This window comes from Hyaena hyaena, unplaced genomic scaffold (genome assembly GCF_003009895.1).
Source record: "Hyaena hyaena isolate Hyena2069 unplaced genomic scaffold, ASM300989v1 scaffold_271, whole genome shotgun sequence".
NCBI classification, from domain to species: Eukaryota; Metazoa; Chordata; class Mammalia; order Carnivora; family Hyaenidae; genus Hyaena; species Hyaena hyaena.
Window position 1 is genome coordinate 581,209 of NW_024080902.1, and position 6,000 is coordinate 587,208.

Below are 6,000 nucleotides of genomic sequence, written 5' to 3' on the forward strand. Positions count from 1 at the left end.
ACTGAGCTATCCAGATGTCCCTTAATAAGTAATTTTCAACTAAAGAGAAGAGTCACAAAGATTGGAATTGAAGGTCAGCATTCCAATCCTATTCTTTTAACTAGTTCAGAATTTTGTCAACTTTCCAGATGAATGCCTCATATTATCTAGTATCTCTTTTTCTCTCAAATCTAGAATTTCACTTCTAAAATTCATAGGGTATTTTATAGAGATTGGAAGATAATTCTATGTAGTAAGTATGCTATGCTTTATCCTGAAGTAGATTAGAGGTATTTATAAAATATATACGCTATTTAATCAACAAATACTTGCTTAGAACCAGTTGCCATCTAGATAAGTGAATTAGGAAGTGGTGATTCAACAGTGAACAAAATGTGGTGCCTATTTCAAGGGACTTAGCATCTCTGGGGACACACAGACCAACAAACATAATAATGATACTTGATGTATTTATAATGAAAAGAAAAAAGAGCACATAATGGGAACATTTGGAAAAGATACTGATTTTATATATAAATAAATAATATGAGCAAAGACAATCAAGGGACACAGAGACTAATTTAGTACCTCAAATGTATGCCTCAAGGTCCTAGACTGCCATCTGGAACTGTGCCAAGTGATGGCTCTGAGCTTCCCAGTGACTAATGTGCACATAGAAACTGCAAAGTAGTTATGTAGTTCACAATATCCCTAAGAGAAAAACCAGCATTTCCTCTACAGAAGCAGAAGACCAACCAAGAAGTGCCTCTCGTGAAACATTATGCTGAATTACATATTAAATTCCTTATGAACAACCTCTTTATAAATCCCCTGAGCTCTACAAAGGTGATTCTTACATCCTTTCTTAAAGGGAAATGTGACGGTTAATTTATGTCTCGACTAGCCCACAGTATCTAGATATTGGTCAAACATCAATCTAGGTGTCACTGTGAAGTATTTTTCAGGTGAGATTAACATTTAACTAGATAGACTTTGACTAAAGCAGATTACCCTCCAGAATGTGGGTGAACCTCAAAACATCAGTTAATGGCCTAAGAGAAAAAGACTGAAGTCCCCAAGTAAAAAGAAATTCTTCCCCCAAACTGTCTTCAGACTAGAGCTGCAACATCAACTCTTCCATGGATCTCCAGCTCCCAGCCTGCTATCCAGATTTAGACTTGCCAGGCCCATAATCATGAGACTCAGTTCCTTCAAATAAATCTATGTACACACACACACACACACACACACACACACACTCTATTGGTTCTGCTTCTTTGGAGAATTCTAATACAACTAGGCACTTAACACCCAAATACAATCACTGAAAACAGTTTTTCACAGAGTCAAAAAACTGTGCAATAGGTACAAAGCTATCTCCTGACATGGCTGAATAAAAAAGAAAAAGAAAAGACATTCTACTTCAAGAAATTACCCATGAATATAATTTCTCAAAACAGAGGTTTTGGTAGTAATTTTAGGCTCTTTCTGAGTGCTTATGAAACCTTACAACTATTTATAAATATCCATTTAATCCAACAATGCAAGTTCTATCATTATTTCCATTTTACAAATAAAGAAACTGAGGTCCATAACTTCGACCATATCACACAAGGCAGTAAATGGCAGAGCCATGATTCATCCTCACAGTTTAGCCCCAGAGTCAAAGCTCCAAATAATTCTGCTGAAAATTGAATTGTTTTTTTAGCAACAAAAAGTTCAAGGTTAAACTTGCTGGCAAGTATTTGGGATGAAGTAAGGGCAGAATTAAGGGTAGGATGAAGGAGATAAGGATGGATATCCAAAGGACCACTTCCCCTCATACAGAATAGTACAAAGGAAGACCCACCAAGAACTTCCTCAAAACACAGACTTGGTTCAACACAGGGCATATGAGAGACTGAGATCCCAAAGTTCTACATCATAGAACATTGATATGATAACTTCTGCTCAGAGAATATTGTCATCAGATTATTGAACCACATTGTGTTCATTAAGGTATAGTTTTAAGTTTGGTGTGTATGGAAAATCTAACTTTGAAGTGATTTAATTTTCCAGTGAATCTTGTAGGATAAACTAGCTGCAAAATATAACCCAAGGTAACAAATTAGTATTAGTCAATTAGATATTTACTAAAAATTATAATTAGGGCTTCGAAATTCTGCATTTAAAGTCATGCTTGCAGATAATGATCACACCAGAGCTTGAGAGATCACTTATGCCCATGTTATCTCATGAGCATAAAGTCATATTCTGAGGGTGTACTGCAGGGGATTATTTATATCTTTCTGGTCTAGAGGTTGGGGAAGAGGGATGGTAAGATACCCAATTCATCAAGAAGTTGTCTCAAGTGAAGAGAGGGGCTAGGACACAGTGAGTTTTGTCCCAGTGTAAATTCTCTAATCCTTGGAAAGACGATTACCACAAACTGAATCTCAAGATAAAATTAAGGCACAGGTTATATATAAACATCACTATCCAGGATATCATAAAGGTAAAAAACAAAAAAGCTACAGATCGTCTTGGGATTTATGTTTTTATCTCCGCATACAGTTCTCATCAAAGTAAAACAGAGCATAACAATCATCAAAGGGAGATTAGCTGTGTATACAAAGCTTACTAGAAATCTCTTAAATATTGGCCTAAAAAGACCAGACGTGTGATTTTTTTCCCTGTAGCAAACTGTCATGAATTTTGGACACAATTTCTAGCAATTAATATTTCTAATTTTGAGAGGAGTAGCATGTTGTTCTTTAAAAATGTATGCCAAGGGGCACCTGGGTGGCTCAATTGGTTATGCAGCCGACTTCGGCTCAGGTCATGATCTCACGGTTCGTGGGTTCGAGCCCCACATCAGGCTCTGTGCTGACAGCTAGCTCAGAGCCTGGAGCCCTTTCAGATTCTGTATCTCCCTCTCTCTCTGACCCTCCCTGCTCATGCTGTCCCTTTCTCTCTCTCTTTCTCTTTCTCTCTCTCTCTCTCAGAAATAAATAAAAACATTTAAAAAAATGTATGCCAATAACTTTCTTCAGCATTAACCCAGGGCAGGATTAATAATAGTAATGATACAAATATCAAATTGGCCAGGTACGTTTACAGATATAGTTTTGTATCTTTATAATGCATAGTTGTCATTTGAATTATATAAGCAAATTAATTTGAATTACTTTAGATATATTTCAGTGTAAGTTCTGACTATGTAATATCTTTAGTAAGAACTGCTAAGCACGTGCCCAGTGATTCTCATGTCTGAACCTGAGTGGTAGGGGGTGGGATGGTCCAGGGCTTTTATTTCGTAGCTCCTCACCAATTTTCCCTTTCATGGGAATAAAGGGAAATTGATTACTGGAAGCAAGTGATGAGGCCCTTTGCTGCCTATACTTACCAGTGACTCATGGATCAGGAAAGCAGAATCAAGAATGGAGCAAATTTGGGGCACCTAGATGGCTCAGACAGTTAAGCATCCAACTCTTGATTTCGGCTCAGGTCATGATCTCATAGTTTGTGAGATCAAGCCCCGCCTGTTTGGGATTCTCTCTCTCCCTCTCTCTCTGCTCCTTTCCATGCTCCTATTCTCTCTTTCTCTGTCAAAATAAATAAATAAAAATTTAAAAAAAAAGAGTGGAGCTAATTCATGCCAGAGCCTCTTCCTTCCTCAGAGTTCAGCCATCTCATCACTTCCAATGGCAGATTCAGCTGTCACCTTTTCCAAAAATCACTCTGAACAAATGACCTCCACCATGAAGCTGTTCTACTGAGGACTTTTCTTTACCCTGTGTCAGGATTTTGGAGTGTAGCCAGCTTTCTGGCAACCATCCATTTCCTTTTCACTTCCAGAGTTCCTTAGATCCTACCTCCAGACAGATAAGCCAGATCAAATGGCCCATTCAGTGAGGGACTTTGGATAGAGCACTTTATTTGCACAATTTCATTTTTGGTCATTCACTGGACAGGTGATAACTGGACCCACTTTTCCTCATAGAGAGGTACAAGGCTAAAGCATCCTGTTTGCCATGCTTTATACTGAAGCACTCCAGTTAACTATCACAGCCCTGCACTTTTACCACTCTGGGTCCTCATTTGCTGGGAAGCTCATTTGCCAGGCTACCTTAAAGAAGGAAACACCAGGGTGCATATGAAACTATACTGCAGCTGATTGATTTAGGTGGAGTGGTACTTGGGATGGGACACCAGTCACAGTGAGGGCCAAGTCTTTTGTTTTGCCACAAAAAGGCACAGAGGAAGAGTCAAAAACAACCTCTATTCCTGCCAAGTTTGGCAACAAACTAGAGGGCACTTTGTAGCAATCCATTCTATGGCCTCCTGAACAGGGACTGGGCATTTATCATCAGCTCAGTTTGATTGAGCAGATCATTTATCTAACGGAAAACTTTATTAGGCTTTTAAAAATACTTGAATTGTAATTAGGGGCATCATGTTTTTTCTTAATCTTTTTTTAATGAAGGTGGCAAAAGAGATTCACACCCTAGAGATTGTTTTGTATATGTTTTTTAAAACAATAATTCTGTAAGTGCTTTTGTGGGACAGCCAAGAAATTGTTAATAACTACATTACATTCAGATTTCTGAAGAACTCAAGCAGAGATCCTCTGCTTGTATGTTTACCCAACATGTTTTCTGGGACATCTCAGAGCTGAGGTTGCACATCTTTTCTGTTGACATCAACGTTATGACAACCATGTGTTTATATAGCCGGATGCTAGCCCTTGTCCACAATTTCAAATGCTTCACTTCACCACAGCTGTGCAGAGACCTTCCTGACCCTCTTTTAATCAGCATAATTAACTTCCAATGTTATAATTCTAGCATGGTAGATATTTTTCAGAATTCATCATTTGGTACTCAAAAAGAAAAATCTTTGATAAGTATTTTATTGTGAGAAGAAATCCTGCTCCCTTTATGCATCTAAGGAAAGCTAGTAGGCATTGACAGGCATCTGCCTAGTCCTACCTCGTTTTCCCACAAAACTATATATGTTCATCTGCCTTCTGGTCAAGCAAGAGCTGCCCCAGAAACGCTTGCTTTGTTGAGGGGAAGGAGGCTGAGCAACCCATTCTACTTCTTACTCACATCCACATATGCAGAAATTAAAATCATTTAGGAATGATTCCATTTCTCCTAAGGATCTAGTTATACTTACATAAGCCTAGGGTTTCAAATTTCTGCATATCAAAGTTTTTCTGCTGTTGAATAAATTTATAAAAAGTCAAGTGGAAAAGAAGCATTCAAAAATACAGAGAATGAATATCAATTTACTACTCTGCATGATGATCACCGTTTTTCAGCAATAAATGGATTAAAAACATGATTATTATTTTTAGCGGCTGGTAGATGGGGGTGATAGAGAAAGAGAGGCAGGGAAAGGGAGGAAGGGAGGGAGTATAAGAATGAGAATTGACAGCTAAGTTGGGAGAAATATAAAAGGCATATGTAAAAGCAAATCGGGGACAAGGAAACAAATGTGTGCTTCTCTGCTGACCCAAAGCGTGCAAGGCTCATGGGGATTACAAAGCATCTAGTCCTTGGGGAAAACACGTGCAAAAAGAAAGGCAAGAAGCATTTTAAGTGTAGTGAATGGCAAGGCATGGCAGGCATTGAAAGGGAAAGAAAAGTAGATAGGTGATGGAGGGGCAGGTGAGATATGGAGAGACCAACGGGGTTATTCAGCTACAGGGTACTTTGTAAAGACTGGTTTCCAGCTGTGTTCCAGTTGTTGCTATGAACAATGAATAAAGCTTAATTTCTTTTCCAAAACAGGTTTTTTATCTGTGTGTCTAGGGAAAATCAGATCTCTAGTAAATGGTTTAAAATCATGAGGGGAAATATATTTAGGGTACCACAGATATATTGTATCTAGAGGAACTAATGCCATTTTTTAATGTGCTTTAAGTCCATTTTTATATTTTGCCAAAGTCCTGATAAATGATTAAGATTCTTTATCTTCAGGAGTTCATTCAGCTTCAGCTATTGACTGGTGGTAAAAACAAATGCCAACTATTCT